Source organism: Phyllostomus discolor, chromosome 1 (assembly GCF_004126475.2).
Source record: "Phyllostomus discolor isolate MPI-MPIP mPhyDis1 chromosome 1, mPhyDis1.pri.v3, whole genome shotgun sequence".
Lineage (NCBI taxonomy): Eukaryota > Metazoa > Chordata > Mammalia > Chiroptera > Phyllostomidae > Phyllostomus > Phyllostomus discolor.
Window position 1 is genome coordinate 69183639 of NC_040903.2, and position 19688 is coordinate 69203326.

At 41.0% G+C, this 19688-nt stretch overlaps 1 protein-coding gene across 3 annotated transcripts in view; it reads right to left on the reverse strand.

Moving 5' to 3' along the window:
- The window catches only part of PRKCQ (protein kinase C theta), a 121175-nt gene extending 101853 nt beyond the window's left edge, over positions 1-19322 (reverse strand). For all 3 annotated transcript variants that reach the window (XM_036024454.1, XM_036024460.1, XM_036024439.1), the window contains exon 1: positions 19222-19322. The gene's annotated coding sequence lies outside the window, so the exon portion shown is untranslated. The remainder of the gene's footprint in view (positions 1-19221) is intronic.
- Positions 19323-19688: the final 366 nt, after the last annotated feature.

Genomic DNA, 19688 nt, shown 5'->3' on the forward strand with positions numbered 1-19688 from the left:
AATTCGCTTAGTCTTGAGGATCTCTAGGGTTCCTTGGACTCCGATTTGAGAACTGTTCCATGGTATTCTATTAAAATAAATGCATTACAATCTTTATCTGTTCTTTTGTTGATGTTCTTATTTTTTCTTTTATAAACCATGCTGTTAAGAACATTGTATATTTCTCCTTGGGCACATGTTTGCGAGTTTCTTTAGAATCTGTGTAAAGTGGGTTTTGGTGTATATATGTCTTCACTTTCATACTTATTGCCAAATTACTCTCTAAAATTTAAAATCTGTAAAAGTGTGAATAAATATTTTTTGAGCACCTAAAACTTAACTCAGGGTTATCTCTGGGAGACAGGAAATGTGATTATAATTTTTAAAACTGAACTGTAACTAACTGTATAGAATTGCATCTTATGTGGAGAAAGGTCTCCCAGACAAAAAGATGATGCAATTAGCCGTGGAAGTGGCAAAAAACAGAGCCCCAGTGACAGAATCTGGCCGAGCTCATTCAAATATTTCTAGGGAAAGAACACATCTATCTCCCTCCCCGTCCTCTTACATGCCTGTTCAGCCACCTGTTCTGCTGTGTGACCTTAGGCAATTCACCTTTCTGGTCCAATGTCCTCCTCTGTAAAATGTTAACATCTCATGATTATGTGAATGAAAACACACTATCTTCAAAAAGATATAGTCTCTTCAGGATACAAGACTCACACACAAAGCAACAAAGTCAGTCGGTGCTGAAGTCCACATTGATTTCTGAAGGAATCGCTATTCCTAAGAGAGAAAACTCTGTAGCAGTTGCTTTAGGAGAGCAATGGGGCTTGGAGCTGAGAATTAATGGGCACTGGAATGTTTGAGGGGGATAAGGTTGGGGAAGGGAACAGTATGGAAAATAGTTCCATTTTGATAGCTTGGTCTGCAATATGTGGAGGTCAGTGGGAAATGCTGTGGCTGCTGACATTTCTAGCTAGAGTTCTCCATTTAGAAGACAGCTGGTAAGGCCACTGTATATTGCTCTAGGAAGAGGCACATCTCACTCATCTCCAGGAAGTTTGTCAGCTCTTTCCCAAGAAAATGAAAATGAAAGTTGTGTTTAGTCACAGGAAATGAAAAGGGAAGTTGTATTTAGAAGCTGATTGTAGTATCAGACGTTTCTTCCAGTAAATCTCTTACTATAATTTACTCTTACTGCGAAAAAATTATTTCCATTACAAGTAATCAAGTCCAATTCTATAAGGACTCATTTGAATCTCTTCACGAGAAGAAAAGATCTGTTCATGTCACCTTTATTTGACATGAAAGCAGAGTGGCTATTTGTTTGCATAGCTTAGTTATAAAACCTCTCATCTTTCTAAATGGTGTACATGAGAGATATTTTTAGGAATTTCTATTTCAGACAATATGAATTCAGATGAATAAAGCAATCCTTTGAAACTGAAGCTAAACAGAAAAATATTTACCGAAGTATAATTCTGTGCCATCACAGAATGGAAGAAAGACATCCATTGTTATATATGTATGCATTTATTTATTTTTTAAAAAAGATTTTATTTACTTATTTTTAGAGGGGAAGGGAAGGAGAAAGAGAGGGAGAGAAACATCAATGTGTGGTTTCCTCTCATGCACTCCCTACTGGGGACCTGGCCTGCAACCCAGGCATGTGCCCTGACTGGAAATCGAACCTGCGATGCTTTGGTTCACAGCCTGCGCTGAATCCACTGAGCTATATACCAGCCAGGGCTGTATACATATTTTAAATAAGCATCAAAATGGAATATAAGGGGTTTCAAAGGCTGCCACTAATTTGAATTACTTTAAGGGTAATAATGCAATATACCAATTTTATAACATTATGTTTTATAAGTGAATATCATAGGGTGGATTAAAAAATAGGGTATGGTTAAGAATGACCTCTTCGTCTATAGAACATTATACTAAGAATTATTACCTTCTCATTATTCCCTTTGTTCTCATTTCATGGGTCATGTTTTCATAGGAACAAATGATAAGAGGTACCTAGGAGAGCCAAATGTACCGATGACGCCATTTTTTGTTACTTCTTCTGCAGATGTGGCTCTATCACCTTTCCTTCCACCTCCTCTGCCTTTTGGTGTCTGCAGCCCACCACTCTGCATGTCTGGCTCTCTTAGAGGGCACTGACAATGCCAACTTCCAGATTTAGTGTCCCATTCTTGGTCTTCTTCCTCCCTGACTCCCTTTCTTCCCTCTTGCTGTCCTTCCATCTCATTAGCCTCTCTTCAGTCTAGTCTTTTGGTTCAGTTTTCTTTACCTCAATAAATATGGGATATGTCCAGGTTTTGACTTGACTCCTTCCTGGCCAATCTCACCCCCGCTGATGGCTTCAGCTATCCTCTACTTAGTGGTAGCTTCAACAAGTACATTTTTTGACCTGTAGTTGCACTTCCATTAGTTTTATATTTCCAACCATACCTCTCCAAGTGGTGTTCTACCAGCTCCTCAAAGCACAACCAAAACAAATGTGAATTTTACCTTTTCCTCAATGCCCATGCCTCTCTTCTTTTTCATGTCTTGATCAATGGAGTTACCAGCTACTGAGTCTTCTGAGCTACAAATACTGGAATCAACTGGGAGTACTCCTTTATTTTCATCCCTTACATCCAGTTATGCAAAAAGTCCTGTTGATTTTATCTGGTTATTTCTTTTGTATTGACCCCTAATCTTCAGTCTTTTAGCCTGGGAACTTCAGATATCTTCTCTAGATCATTACAATGAATTTCTAATTAGTATAGATCCCCTTGCCATTGCATGCTGCCTATTTCTCCTCCCTATTACCCATAAGAGCTGTCCTCTTATATCTCTTCCATGTTGAAAAAAGACGAAATACTTTCTTTTTGTGTAAAGTATAAAGTCCAGACTCAAAAGCCACATGATTTCTTTGTTATGGACAAACTTCAAAACTTTAAGGAAACTCAATTGTGGCTGATGATATAGCTTAATCAAGGCACTAAAAAAAGTGTTTGATTTCTTTAAATGTGTTCTTCTCAGTAGTCTTAAATTTGTTTAAAAGAACCTTAAGCAAAACAAATCTTCCCTCACACAACTGTAAAGATGAAAACAGACATCTAATGCTAATGAAAAAAATAGCTTCGTAAACACATGGAGGAGATATATGCAGAAACCCACAACTGATTTAATTTGCAAAACCACAGCTTTAGCTCAACTAAAATAAAGATGACTTAGATAAAATACAACCAGAAAACTTAGATCACAGATATGAGGTAAATAACTGAAGCTGATGGTTTAGCAAGCAAACATTATGGGTATAGTATGAAGGTCTAGGAAATTGCTTTGGACCCAGAAGCTGATGGACTGACTCCACAGAGCTCCTGGGAGCATAATGTTCTGAGGGGAATCCCTGCTTGCTGGAGTAGTGTCCCCTACTGGACCATGTTCCTTTCACTTGGGAGGATAGGGTCACCTTAATACAGGAGGAGAAATAAGATTTTTAGGTTGAAATAGAATTTTTGAGGTTGATATGGAAGAACACTGGAGTTTATTCAGGTTATTTTAGAGCCAGGGTCCAACAGCAGATGCCAAGAGGCTTTCAGTACAGTTTTGCCTACCTCTAACCAGCTGTGATTCCCTGAACATCCAGCTCAGAAACTCTGAGCCCCAGATTCCTTCTATGCATTTCAGCAACAGGCAATATTAAGGATTATTCAGCAACATTAAGGATTATTTTTTTTAAAGGTATAGGTTCTCCTTACTAGTAGGAACCATCATGGTCAATAGTCAGATTCTATGTATCTAGCAACAGATATTTACCGACCGCCCACTAAGTGCCAGGTACATACTAGAAAAGGAACACAGTGGTGAAAATGGAACCATGCCCCAGGCCTTGTCCTCAGGGAAGACTGGAGAAGATCATGGAAGGACAGAATATGCCTTTTCTGTATCTCCCGATGACTTGTCTGCACCCCGCCTTTTTTTCTTTTTTTTGGTAACCATGATTTTGTGGCAGTGAGTGCATACCAGGTATTTTCCCTTTTCCCTGCTCTCCATAAAAAGAGAGAAAATAGTAATGTAAGCACAAGCTGGGTTCCAGAAATCTGTCTATTTAGTTCTTTACTTCCTATGAAACAGCAGTTTCATAGTAGTTGCCATGATCTAAAGCATCTTATTTATGTGCTGTCTACTTTTTTTTATTGTCTTTATCCTCTAAAAAAAAATAGGTTTCATGCAGCCTGGAACCCTGGCCTTCTTTTATCTCCTGTACTTGCAACCCTCAGATTGATCATTGCCAATGACCAATGAAGTGCCTGACCAATAAATATTTGTTGGCTGAATCAATCTCAGCCTTTCCTTTCTCCATAAAATTTTCTCTTTTTTTTGTAAGTTGCTCATTAAGCCACTCTAACATGTGAAGGAAATCTTAGCAGTGCTTGCATTTTTAACAGGATCTGTGTTTCTTAAACTTCTGGTTGGCAGAATTTCAGGCACTAGAATAAAGTGAAGTAAGAACTTTCTGGCAGTGTTATGGAGTATTTTGCAATCAGGTGGGAAGCAGCATTCCAAAGGCAGCTACCCTTTGATTTGCTGGGAAGTCTACTCCAAGACAAGAAAATGCCCCTGTGACACAATAGTTTTTCCCAGCGTCTTTCCTTCCTCTATGGCCGAGTCCATACATCCTGTGTAAGTGCTGGCCATGGGGCAGCTCCCATCAGCAGTCCATGAGGGGCAGAGGGTAAGGTTAAAATGGAAGTTACACAAGTGTAGATACTTTGTTTCTGCCCCCAAGTCAATGAATCATGGATGTTCTGTGCCTTATTTTCCTATTTATTCATTTTCAGGGCTAATGTTTATATATTCAATAAGTTGGTCAGTCTCTGAAAATTGTCCATTTGCTCAAATATTAGGCATCTGTTGCATTTCTGGTGTTATTTTGCAAACCAACCAAAGATAATAAAGTACAGGTTTCTTAAGATTTAAAAAAATATCCTTTGGAAAACATTGGTAAAAGGGATGTTTTCTTGACTAAGGATATCTCCTTGAACTATTTTGGAATCTTGTGCTTCAGAAGCTTGTCAAATAATAATCATGAATAAATAATAGACATAAAAAGGATCAGAACTAAAAAGCAAATTATAAAGTTACATCAGGCATATACTGAAAAACAATTTATCTCACAGTATAACAATATACAACTTTTCTAATTTCCAGAACCATCCTGCAAAGTTGAGGCTGCAGCTTTGAGTGAGCTGCATTTCTCACTCATTTTTAATTAAGCAAACTTTCTTCTTTAGCAGCTCTTTGCAACTTACAGCAGTCTGTATATGTGTGTGTACATATATGATAGAATTTGTCATTTTTAATCTGTTTAATGTATTGTCAAATAGAGTATTAGACACATAAAAGAATTGAGGAGAAAAATGAATAACTATGTAAGAGGAAAGTTTAAGGAGTGTGTCATGGGAGTTTAAGATTGAGATTAATAAAAAATCAGAAGAATAAATTAGGATTCTAAAATATGTTTTTTGAGTTTACTTAAAATGTATTTTTCTTTTACAGTATTTTAGGTCTGGAATATAGCTGGCAGACAGAAAATATAGCACAATGAACCTGGTGTCTGATATTCCTGGAAAGGAGAAATGCAGGCAGGGAAAAAGCAGGGACTAAACAGATGTTCAAGGTTGAGGAAGAAAGGAAGACCAGGCAAACGAGCATGGCTGACTGTGGGCCTCATCTATGTACTTCTGCCCCATGGGAACCTGGGAGTGAGCTGTCAGTGATGGGAGCCAGAGGGAAGCTTGTGGCAGTCTCCTTCTCCCTCATCAGTTTACCCTGGAGGCAGAAGCTTTGAGAGTTCCATGCAGCTTTCTAGCCTTTTAAAAGCATCTCTCTAAATGCCTGGAAGAATTTACAAGCTGCCTAACGTAAGGAGATCCACCCTCTAGGGCCAGTGGCAAATGCCTGGGAAGGATCTAGAAAAGATAGGCTTGAGGTATGAAGCTGAACCCAAGTGAGTATTTTCTGTGTTACTAAAATGAGTAATATATTGCACAGCAAAACAAGGAAATATACCCAAAACAGTAATTGAGATATAAAGAGGGAAGGAAGTTTCAAAACTCACTTCTTAGAATCAATACCAATGTCAGGTAGTATTTTTTAAAAAATGAGTCAGTAGATACAGTATATAACCAAATTCAAGCTTAGTCGAGAGTGTTGAGAACATGGGCTGGGGCATCACCCTGCCGGTCTTGACACTCCGGCCCTGTCACTTTGTTTAGCAGCCATGTCAGCGTGACTTTGAACAAGCTACCTCAGCAAAGTAGCTTCACTGAAGCTACTCTACCTCATTTGTAAAATGAGGACAATAAGAGGAGCTACCTAAAATGAGTTAATGGATATAAAGTTTTCAGAACAGTAGCTGGTATATAGCAAAAAAACAATATTTTAGTTATAATTAGTAGTACTTCATTTATATACTCACTAGTCATGTTTTCTTCTACTATTTAGCAGAAAAAAAATTTTCTCATGACGATCACTCCCTTTTTAGTTTTGTTGTGAAAAGAAGGCTATGGGCTCTTCTAAGGTGGGTGTTCCTTGCTGGTGCTCAGCTATCACCCACTCTCCCCGGTCACACCATTTCCCCTGTACCTTGTCGCTAGAGTCAAGTGCATCACAGTCAGTTTCGCTTTCATGTTCTTCAGTCAGTCCGGACCAGGAGTAAAGAGCAACATCTCAGATTTAGGAATGGCGTTCCATGGTTTTCCCCAGGAGCATCAGTTCCCTTCACTTTGCCCAGCTTCTCTCCTGCCCTCCTAGGTGGGGCAGTCAGTCGCCTGTGGAGAGCTGCCCAGTGTCTGGGGGAGGGAGGTTCTTCCTTGGTTGGATTCTGGGTGTCCCACCTTGTAATTTCCGGTCAGGGGTGCCCCATCTCTGTGGCAGGGTCTGGTCTGAGGCAGTCATATCTTCTCACTGATTCTTTTTTCTTTACCTCGACACACACTTTCTTTCTCATCTAATTGAATTTTCTGTTTGACTTGCTGTGTTTGTTTCTTGTCATGCATTTATCTAGTGCATCCCCTTTATGCTTTTTTTGCAGCTTTGCACCCACTGCTTTAGTTCCCTCACACTGTTTGAACTCCTGGGCCCTGGCCCTCTTCTTCCTCACACTAGCCTTCTTGTTTGGAGTTCTCTGGTCTTTCTCCCAGGCACTCTGCCACTCTGTCATCTGCCTGTACTAAACTGACCTTTAAGAAATATTTACAAGCCCTTGTGTGTGGGATTCTGCTCTAGGGAAGGGGAGATTAGAGAGAATAACATGCAGGACCCTGCCTTTGAGGAGCTTGTGACGTGGTCCTGACAACAAAGGGGAGTGTTAGCACTACCGAGATAGTTTTCTGTACAGGATGCCACGGCTCATGGGGGAAGATGTCTTAATACATTGGGGGTTGGAGGGGTGGGCTTCACAAAGGAGGTGATGCCTATGGGGTCAGCAAAGTGAGGATGGGAAAAAGTGGATCTCAAGTCCCTGGTCCCACATAGAGCTGGGCTAACCAAGAGTAGGGAGGAACTACGAGGTGCTCAGGGCCTCCTGAGGTGGGAGGCTGGAGAGGCGGTCAAGGCACCGGCTGGGAGGACCCAGCAAACCATGTGAAGGGTCTGGGTTTTATTTTGCAGATGGTATGGAACAACCAAAGAGTTCTCAAAGTAGACAGTGGCAGTCAGATTTTTGTTTTAGCCAGAACATTTTGTCAGCAGAGTGAAGAGCAGGTGAAAAGGGTGAGACTAGAGGCTCTGTTTCTGCAGAAAATACACTTGAGGTCGCCTTTATGACATGTTACCATATCAACAGCCTGAATATTTGTGCTAGACTGTGTTTCCAAGGTGGCCACAACCGCACCTGACATTCCCCACTCTTCTTCAAGGCCATTTGGCCATGCCCCTCTGAAGGCTGCCATCCACTGCCCTTCTTGGGGCTTAGCTGGCCTGTGACGTGTTTTGGTCAGTAGAACATGACAGCAGTGACGCTCTGTAACTTCCTAGTTTTGGCCTTAAGAAATCTGAGCTTTTGCCTTTGTGTGTTTGGAACATTCAAAAGATGTCTGAGGCAGCCACATAGACAGAAGGGACTTGGGGTGGTCCCAGTCTTCTAGCTATATCCGCCAAGTACCATATTTGACTGGTTCCATTTCATATCTGACCTCGACCTTGAGAGACCCAAGGTGACACCGTGAGGAACAAAGTCAGTCCAACTTCCTGATCCACAGAGTCATGACCAAATAAACTGTTGTCATTTTAAAGTCCCTAAGCTTTGGGTTGGTTTGTTACACAGTGAATCATATGCAAAGCAATACTTTGAGTCAAATAAATGCATGTCAGATAAACAACAAAATGCAGCATTCACAATTTCAGGGCAATAGCACTGCTTCACTGTCAATATGTGTCTGGTTGTACTTCATCCTTAATTACTTATTAACAAATCTCATTTTGAGCCTATGTCATACCTCACTGATTAGCACTTAAGTTTTTAAGAAAGGAGTTCTTAGAAAATGTAACCCTGTGATTCTGTCTGGCTAAAGGCTAAGAAAATGTGGTGTGTGGATTAAAATTCCCTGGAGTTCAGTGTGAACTTTCCTATTGGTAGTTTTAAGACAAATAGCCACGCAAATACATGTTCCACCTTTTGGAGCTGCAGAACGTTTCCTGATTCTTTTGTTCTGTTTCCTTTGCTGTATGGCCAAGTGTCTCCAGATAGAACAGTACTTGAATAGTGTGATTTTTCTGTAGGTCTAGCTTTTGTAACCCAAAGTCTAGGCTGTTTTTCCATGAGAAAGTACCTACAATATTGTTTAGGAGAAAATTGATTTTTCACATATTTAAATAAACATATATTTTTCTCTACTCTGAATACTTCTAGTCTGTTCTCTTGAGAAAAGGGTCTTTTCTTTCTTTCATTTCTATTGATGTAATACCTTTTAAATATGTTGTGTGTTGGCATTTCTCTCTACTAGCTCCACCAAAGGGAAACTTTTAACAGGTGAGTTTTACTTCATTAATTTCTAAAATTATGTGCTAATTTATGTTTAGCAATATTGGCATTTTTTTGTCAAGTAAGTGGTATTTATTTGATTTTAGTAAGTAATGAAAACCATTTTCCTACTGCTCAGATGCCTTACTAAGTGCCTTTAGTCACAGATCTCAAGTGTACTATAAATATTAACACATCTCCATGCTCAGACCTAGGAAAGAGTCACGGTAGCGAAATCCTACTTTTTATTGGAATGGGAGAATGAAGGTTAAAGAACCTTGTGCTGTGCCTTCGGCAAATACTTAAGCTGCCTTTGCCCCACAACCTAGAATTATGCAAGTTATTTCTGACTGGATTATTTCATCAACATTTAAAGGATTTTAGAAAACTCTCTAGGATTTGCTCAGTTGTATGTAAGGGGCAGAGTAGTTCCAGTTCCTCTTAAGAAAGAGTCTATATGGCTATTCTTAATATCACCCCTTCTATACAGCCTGAATATATCCTGAAAAAAAATACCAATTTCTTTTTCTTTTTGAATGATTAATGCAGAAGAATTGAGATTGTTCCCAATCCCAGAAGAGAGAAGATTCCATCTGGCTGTCATTCTCCATTATCTTATCTTTCAAAGTTCACTAAGGAAATCAAGTTGTTGTTTTGGAGAACCAGCATTTTGAGAAAACTTGGTTGTTACAGCAACCTTCCTTGAATTACCATCACCAACAACACAGCAGAGGAAACATAATTTATAATCATATGAAATTTTGTTTTTGCAAAGTCAAGACATTGTAGTTGAGTGATTTCAGTGTTTGGGTGACTGTAGTTCAGTTTATCAGTAAGGAGTTGCCCATTCCAGTATTAATTATATTTGCTACTCTGTATAGGCTGTTCACCAACACTTATGAACATATTGCCTGGAATCCTTAAAATTTATGTGGTACTGAACCAGCCCCAGTACCCAGGGACATGTGGGTGCCAAAAGAACACCTGAAAAACAGCTACAAAATGGTAGGATCAGAAGTTTCCCCTCATCCAACTCACTCATACTGTGCTCAGTGTGGCAAATCTGGAGTGAGAACCTTGGTCTCCTGGCTCCAATTTCAGTGACCTTTCTTTCCGCCTTCACTGTTTGGCTCTGAAAGCCTGGCATGGCCATCAAAGGGCAGGGCGTAAGCAAGGGGAATGATGCCACACAATCCTACAGCCTCTCCCCAGTCTCTTCTACTGAAAGGGACAATCTATTTTGGATCCCTAATACCTTTGTGGGCCAACTCCCATACTTCCTTGTTTACTGTAGGGAAATTGCAGAGCAATAAGGTGGAAAGACTGGCACCTTAGAATCTGGGAGGGGAAGAAACATCAGGATAAAGGGTAGAGACTGGCTAAACCAAAGTCAACACAGCAGAGGGTAACTGTATACTTGGCTCTATGAACCACTCTCAGATCCCTAAAACTCACCTCAAGAATATGGACAAAAATTGGAGTGCTTGGGGCTCTTAATACGAACAATTAGGCCTGAAAAGTGGACATCGTACTCAGAATCTGTCATGTTGGTGACTGGAGGAAAGTCAGATATATCCCTTGACTCGGAGACACTTTGTGAGCTTCCTTAAGTCTGCAGTCTGAGCTCTGCACCAAGAGTTAAAGAAAGGGAAGGAAGCAGAACACCTGGCATGTGTCCTTAGGGTAGCTTATTTAGGACATAATTGAATTAAAATATCATTATTAAGCTTCAGTTATAAGCTGGAGAGAAACCTCAGGTCCTCAGACACATACAAAAGCAAAAAAGGGAAGTAATCACATGACAAGCTACATGGAACACAGATAACACAAAGGACACCTTTTGTTTTTGGCTAATTGCTAAAAGAGACTCTGGTTGAGAAGAGGTTTTCGTGAACAAAGGGACAAGTACACTTAGGATTTAGGGGGCCACCTAGTTTTCTAATTTGCTAAAGGAAAGCAGGATGCTTTGGATGGAGACCCCAGTAGGGGCTAGAATGCAGAGGACGTAATTTGTAGGCAAAAGTGAGCATAACGATTAGGTGGCCCTTACCTGAGCCCATGTTGACACTCCCTTGCAGGGATGGGTCACAGTGGAACTCACAGTTCATTTCCTCCAAAACACAATGCCATTCATGAAGTAAAGTGCACTCGGAAAACTCTCTGAAATCCCATTGGGTTATGTGGGTTTTTGTGGTACAAGCCAGAAACCCAAGCTCTTGTTTTAGCTCTGGTTTTCTTGTTAGGATCCCATATTTGTGTTCATTTTATTTTATTATTGCTGGGATTTATTTTTTTTTAAAGATTTTATTTATTTATTTTTAGAGAGGGAAAGGAGGGAGAAAGAGAGAGACAGAGAAACATCAATGTGTGGTTGCTGGGGGTGGTGGCCTGCAACCCATGTATTTGGCCTGACTGGGAATTGAATCTGCGACACTTTTTGGTTCGCAGCCGCGCTCAATCCACTGAGCTACGCCAGCCAGGGCTGCTGGGATTTATTTTTAATCTCCTTTAAAAGATTATGTTTTCCCCTCTTTCATTTCATATTTTTGGTTATTCTACCTTCAAGTGAGTCCATAAATAATTTATTACTACTTATATTAAAAACATTTTTCTTTGAATGCTTTCAATTATTTTATCTCTGGCATGCTTTTATCATCCAAATTTTTGAATTTAGTCTTCTACTTTTTACCTTTCCTATTCTTACATGCTTTAACGAGTTTTGAGATAATTATAGTTTTGTTCTGAAGAATTTGTTCTTGAAGTCTTTAGACATTTCATTAAAACTTTTTTTACCTCTTTTATGCTTTAATATTTTTATTAAAGTAACTAATTTTAATAAAAGTATATAATTGATTTCTCAGTAGATCTACATTTAATGTGTACCTTTTACCTCATCTTTTTGCTTGTAGGATACTTCAAATTCTTTTAATGTTACCTTTTATTTTCTGATCATTCTTAGCTTAGTCTTTTTTCCTTTTATTCCTGGCTTTATAATGGTAAGCTTTATAAAGTGAGAAATTAAGGATGATAGAGGGAGAAAATCACACCATAGGCAGGGGGAGAAAGGGTTTTTCCCTTGTAGCAAGTCGCCTGTTAACATTTAAAAATGTTTCCCATTTCCTTCAATTTTGACTTTCTAGTAGAGTTTATTTAGACAATTCTAGGTAGAACCACAGGCAAAAAACGCCCAGGATGATAATGATTCTATTTGTACAGACATTTAAATGACTTGATTGGGATTCTTTTCTCCTATAGCACTCAGTTCTTTAGATATTACAGGTTCTAAAATTTATGGCTTATTTATTTATTCTACTAATACTTATTGAGCACCTACTGTATGTCAGCTATGGTGCAAGATACTAAAGTTTCAACAGAGAATAAAGGAGAATGTGGCCTCTGCTATCATGGAGTTTATAATCTACTGGGGAAGTCTAAAAGTAAAAAAATAATGGCCATATATTCTAAGTGTAGAGGTAGATAACAGTTATTGATTGATTACTACATGCTACACATGGTGCTAAGCACTTTAAATAGATGATCTCATATGTGCTTTAAGAGCATATGGGAGGAAACAAAATCCTAATTTGGAGGATCAGGAAATGCTTTCCAGAGGGAGACATCTAGGCTGGGGACTGATGATCTTAGGAATTAGCCAAAGGAAGGAGAAGTTTAGAGGTTGGGCCAAAAGTTGATGAAGCAGGGGATGAAGCAAGGAGCTGCTTAGGAACCCAAAGAAGCCACACTTGGAGGAGTGTGATGTGTGTGTGGGGCTGGAGAGGTGAGGCTGGAGAAGACAGAGGAGTGTAGATTAACTAGAACCTCCCAATTCCTGTTACAGAATCTGGGTTTCATTCCAACTGTATTGGGTAGCCATTGGAAAACTTAAAGCAAGGAAGTGACATGCTTAGATCTGAGATCTAGAAAGATCCTCTCAGCTGCAGCATGGAGAACAATCCATAGTGAGAGAGACCAGTTAGGAGGTTCTGGCAGTGATCTACAATAGAACCAGTGGTGGCCTGTAAACAGAGCAGAGGCAGTAGGGGCAGGAAAGGGTGGATGGAATAGGGAGATATTCAGTGGGTGAAACCAACAGAACTTGGTTTGGGGTGAGCCTGGAGGTGAGACATTCAGGGAAGAACATTCAGATTTCTGGTTATGCAAGAATGGATAATGCCAGTGCCAGAAACCAGGAAAAATGGGAAGGCAAATGTATGGAAAGAGGAAGGAGGAAGGCGACACATTCAGTTTGGGATATTGTGCTACTGGATGTGCCCATCAACTATCTGTGGAAGAGGATAAGTAGGACTTTGGATAGGTAATGTTTTGGTTACGGTCAGCGAGGACATGGCTGTTGAGGTCCATGAGGAATGAGGTTGCCCATGACATGAGAAAAACTGAGGAATGTTAACCTTCCAGGGGACAGAAAGGAGAGGGGTGACTTGCAAAGGAGAAGAGAGGGAGGAAGGAGAACAGGAAGGGAGAACAAATGGAAACATTGCTCCACGAATGCAGGTGTGCTCAGTACCGAGTGGGCTGCAGAGATGTCAAGTAAGAGATAAGCAGAATTTAGGAACAATTAGTTAAAAAGAGTGTGAGCATGATAGCTTCCTAGAGGCACCAGAGGCAAAGCCAGATATCTGTGGCCAAGACATTTGGAGTGACAGAGCAGCAGGTGGAGAGGAAAATTGAAGGAGTTTGGCTGTGACAAGGTGGAAAGAGAGAAGGAAGTAGCTAGAGGGAGGCAGAGAAAGATGGTCTTTTTCTTCAAAGAAAGAGGGGATTTAAGCATGTTTAATGCAGTGAGAATGGGGCCAGTAATGAGGGAGAAAAGGAAAATATACCATATTTTGCCACATAAAATGAACTTTTTTGACCAAATTTTTGAGGGACAGATAAGGATGCACATTATACCTGGGTATAATGATGGATATAATCCATGTATAATGTGCACAAAAACGTGGGTGTGCATTATACATGGCAAAATATGGTAGGCGAGAGAGGAGATAACCAAGAGAGATTCCCAAGAATGAAGAAGAAATGGATTCCAGAGCATCACTGAAAGATGAACATTAGACAGGAATCGAGTTTTTTTTTTTTATTGTAAAAGAAGGGAAGGTGAACTCTAAGATTCAAGCTAAGATTTGTAGCCCTGTCATCATATACTCAAGGGTTAGGTTGTTCTCATCTGGAGAACTTCCATTTTCAGAGAAGCAGGAAGCAAGGCAAAGTGCCTGAGTGGAGGGGATGGTGGTGGCAGGATAAGGTGTGAAATAGCTGCTGTAGAAAGTGCAAGAGGGCTGACCTGGGAAAGTGTGAGAGCCTGCCTGGAGTTGGAAATCATGGAATTACAGCATTGTGAATTTGCATAGTTCCAAATATATTTTTGTGGTAGAACTCATCAGTCCCTGCATAGACACTGAAAAGAGTAGGCCGCTGGATTCAGCTCCGGTCCTGGGGACCCCAGCTTTAGAAAGGAAAGCACATCATCTCCCAATGTTTGTATTTTCCCAGCAGAATGGGGAGAGTGTTGGGGGAGGAAGGAGTGGCCCTTTTCATCTTTGTCAACTTCTGGTTAAATCATCCCTGGTCTGTATAATCAGTACTATTTCTTCTTAACCAATCCATGTAGGTAGGGGCCACCTGACCTAGAGGGACCTTTTGTTTATCTTTTAGGAGCCGTCCTGCCCATGGTTTCTTTAGTCCTTCAGGGAATGCTTGAGTAGTAATTACTCCAATGATTCTGTACTAGAGAAAGGTATGTAAGCACAAGGTCAGATAGGAAAAAGCAATGAATTCAGGAGTATCATCAGCCTGGAGACCCTGACATCAGGCATGGAATGATTTGGTAAAGAGTTCATTGGGTACCATGTCACACCCATTAGGATGGCCACTATTACAGAAATGGAAAAATGAGAAGTGTCAGTAAGGATGAAACTAAGACCCTTGTGCATGGTTGGTAGGCATGTAAAATGGTATAGCTGTTGTGGAAAATAGTATGAGGTTCCTCAAAAAATTAAACACAGAATTACCACTTAATCCAGCCATTCCATTTCTGGGTATATAGCCAAAAGAATTTAAACAAGACCTGAAGAGATATCTGTACACATATGTTCATAGCAGCATTATTCACATGGCCCAGATGTGGAAGCAACCCAAGTGTCCATCGACAGATGAATGGATAAACAAAATGTGGTCTATACATACAATGGATTATATTCAGCCTTAAAGAGGAAGGAAATTGTGACTTATGCTACAATATGAACCTTGAGGATATTACGTTAACTGAAATAACAAAGCTGCAAAAAGATAAATAGTGTATGATTCCACTTATGTGAAGTATCAAAAGTAGTCAAATTCATAGAGACAGAAAGTGGAATGGTGGTTTCCAGGAGCCAGGGGGAGTGGGGAATTGGGAGTTACTGTTTAGTGGGAACAGAGTTTCAGTTTTGGGTGGATGGACGGTGGTGCTGGTTGGACAGCAATGTGTACAGGGTGGGCAAAGTAGGTTTACAGTTGTGAGCACACAAAACAGAGTTTATTCTTGCATTATTATTTGTGGTACTATTTTCCATTCAAACAACTGTAAACTTATTTTGGCCCACCTTGTATTTAGTGACTATGAACTGTATACTTAAATGCTATGTATATTTCACCACAATTTTTAAAAAGTTAATTGGTAGGTTTTCCAGCTCTGTGGTTTCGAGCAAGGGCTTGGTAGTCAGATAAACCTGACGCAACCACTTATCATCTATAAGAGCTGGACAAGTGACTTAACCTGCCTGAGCCTCCATTTCCTCATCTGCGAAATCAGAAAGATGATGATAGTAATAGCATCTAATTTAAAAAAGTGTTGCAGCCCTGGCTGGTGTGGATTGAGAGCCAGCCTGCAAACCAAAGGGTTGCTGGTCCATATGCTTGGGTTGCAGGCCAAGTCTTCAGTAGGGGGCACGTGAGAGGCAACCACACACTGATGTTTCTCTCCCTCTCTTTGTCCCTCCCTTCCCCTCTGTCTAAAAATAAATAAATAAATAAAATCTTAAAGAAAATCTGTTGTAAAAGCTTTGCAAAGATTAAATGAGATAGCAATGTTTGTCAAATATAAATAAAGTTGGGAGTATATCTAGCACATAAATGATAAATAATGACTCAATAAAATTATGTTTTATTGCTTTTATTGGCTCTATCATTATCATCAATACTATTAGCTTAATGGAAAGTTAGTGTTAACCTCTGCCCACCTGTAAATGTGCTGCCAAAATGAGTGCCTTTAAATATCTGCTAGTTTAATCCCAGAGCAGAAATCTGCAGCTCTGGGCTTGGGATGAGCTGTCCCTAATTCCCAAAACCTCTGATTCTCATTTTGCCCCAAGGATATTCTTAGATGTCAGGAAAACGTGAATTTGTGTATAAATGCCTGACATATTAAAATGAAGAAAGATGTTTCCATTCCTGAAAGAAATGCCTTTTAATTCATCTTTCTGCCTCCACACAGAGCTTTTTCTATGAGCTTTTCATGATTTCTACCTTAACAGCTAGAACAGATATGAAAAAGCAAAGTGACATGCATTGCTGCTTGCAAATGGGGTGATTAAAGTTTCAGAGTGATGGACACAAACAGGAAGAAAGGGCTTGATTCTGTGCTTGTCGTCACCACACTGATTTCTCCACTTTAAATGACAGATTTGACTTGGGGCAATAAAATCACACGAGTATAGAATCACATGGTACATCTGTGCTCTCTGGGGCTTTTCATTACATAACTTTTTATTTTAAACTGTTTGTGGGAATTATTTGAAAAAAATAAAAGATTGAACCCAATGAAAAAGAAATCATCTGAAATCAAATATACCCTTATTAGCAGTCACATTAAATTAATATAACAGCAATAGTTTCAAGGCCAAACACATAATTGGTAACTCTAAAACATGAAATGCATTAAAAAAGAAAGTACTAATTCTAATACTTATTTTAAAGGTCGGCAAATGTCCTATCGTTAAGTACTGCATTATAAGGAGATTTGTGGAGCTTTACTCTGAATGCCAGTCACAGATTTGTACCGTAAACCCACAATCTCAAAAGAAAATCCTGGACCCAATGCACAGGAAATTTTAGATGAAACACTAAATTCATTATAGAAAAGAATTCCATCTTTTCCACAAAAGAGAGAGACTATGTTACAATTTAATGAAGGTCTTTATAGAAATGGCCAAAGACAAAGGCTATTGAAGGGAGTCTCCAGTACCTGCCATGAACACGAGAAATCAAATATTAGTGTTGAAGGGGGCCACTGAGGTTATAAGCAAGACTGAGCTGTGAATAATTGAGCAATGTCCCTGCATATATGAAAGAGAAGAGAGACATTAGCAAAAGGAATCAAAGTTCGAGTAGTTGACCCAGGTATCTTCCAAGCAGACTCAACGAAAGGTTGTAGCAAGGGGAGCTGTAGGAAAGGAGGTGGAGAAGTGGGCCCAAGAGCCCCTTGCCATTCTGAGCTACCACAGTACAAGACAGTGGCAGAAGTGAATATGACAATGTGGAGGATGGTGACAAGACTCCTCCCTGGAAGTTTACAAAAAAAAGTCACAGGAGGCTGAAACAAAGGCTAGTGATGTGGAACAGGTTACTCTTGAAATTAGAAATAAAAGTTGATGCATGCAAACAAAACAAAACAAAGCAAAATTTAATTTAGATTTAATCATTAAGCTGGATGAGTTTCACACCTGAGGCTTTGAAGGTTTTAGAAGCTCTTCCAAGGCTGCATTTTTAAGTATATGAATGTTCATATTTTTGAACAAAACAAAACAAAATAAATATATGTACATTCAATCAGCAGAAGAAAGAGAGAACAAGATCACTCTGAGGCAGACACCTGCCTCAAACAATGGCCCTGATCTGGGAGGGATTTTAAACAGCTGTGCATAAACCTCAAAAGTAATTTGCAACCAAATTAGTAAATGTCACCCTCCTTTGCAGAGACCCAGCATTTTTAAAAGACATCAAGCATCTGCGGGTAAGCCTGCCATTTTATGAGTTGCCAAAGATAAGTTAGGGGGGAAATGAGGACAGTGATTCCCAAGGTCAGGGTGTGTGCTGGGAGTGGGGGCACCCAGGACCTTGTAAATAGGGCTTGTCTGTGAAACATCCTGGTCAGGAAAGGACCTGTGGTGGTCACAGCTCTAGAAAACATCGTGAGGGAGGCAACACCCAGTAGAGCTGCTAGACTCATTTCCAAAAAGGGCACTGGCCCCCGCAGGACCCGCACACTCTCCAGGGAGGGTGGGTCCCACCACTGACAGGGAGGAGCGGTGAGTGCTCATTTTTTTCTCCATGTCCCCACCCCTCCTCCCTGTGCCCTTACTGAGTCATCTTTTGTTACCAACTTTAAGCAGGAGAACCCCCAAGGACAAGGCAGCTCAGTGACACTCACCTTGCTGAAACAACCAGAACCTCCTAGGTAAGCCAGCCTTTGGGTCTCTATTCATGCCCATGGGAGTGCCTACGCCTTTAGCGTAAACAGTCCATCTCATGTTGATAATTGGAGCTTTTAAAAGTCCGGTAAAATAAAGACATTTAACTCTACTTTCTATACATGTGACCCTCAAAGCTGAAAAACAAACAACTGTCCCTCAGTGTTACAGAATTAAGCACCAGAGGGTTTTTTTTTGTTTTTTGGATCTCTCAGAAACCCACCTCACCCTACCCCAGGCCCTTGAAAAGGAACTTAGTTCATTTGGAAGAGTGTTGGTAGCCCTTCCTGCGGCTCTAGCAAATACATACAAATAAAACAAGTTTTCTGTGACGAGTTGCTATCTGTATCAAATATCTTTCCTTACAAATATTTGCCAAGAATATAAAACTTCCCACCTTTTTCCCTTCCTTCCCCCTACCCTCCTTAGTTCAGGTGAGTTGAAAAAAAAAGAAAACCAAAACACAAGAAAGAAGGAAGAAGCGCCCCCAGCCCCGGTGGCCTCCTGGCGGCCAAGGTCCGCAGCATCTTGTGCAATCCACACGCAAGAAACCCCAGGAAACAAGTGACCCAAAGTTTGCTGCACTCGTGTCTCTCTTCGATTTCTCTGTCACCCTGCTCACCCCTTCCTGGAACATGTCACTGCGGGAGCTGGGTCGACCGTCCCCGGTGGACTGTGGTCTTGGACCCATGAAGGCAGACCCCCTTCCCTCCACAGCAGGCTACGAGCGGGCACGCAGGGACCTACCTGCTGGACGGGCTGCGGGTTCCGAGCACGGCTGTTCGCAGTGGCGCGGGCACTGGCAGGACCCGGGCGGTGGGTGCTCCCGCAGGCGGAGCCTGCCAGGGGGCGCTCGTCACCCCGCGCCCGGACCACCGGAGCGCCGCGGACGCCCTCCTCCCCGGGAACCAGCGCCCACAGCACACCGCCGCCGGCCTCCACTCCTCTCGCTCTGCTCGCCCCTCCCTCCAGCCTCGCTCCTCACTGGTGCCTCTCGCCTCACTGCCTCACTACGGCGAGCAGTGGACTGGGATGGGACACCCTTGGGGTGCGATGCTTTGGGAGGGCTAAGGTAGAGCCACTGAGCACGGCCGCAGGCTGAGTACGAGGAAAGGCAGGGTGAGGGGTGGGGAGCAGCCAAACTGAAAAGCGAAAATAATCCTTCAGTGGGAAAGATCAAGGTCAGCCAGTGAAAAGAATTCCATCTGTTTTGT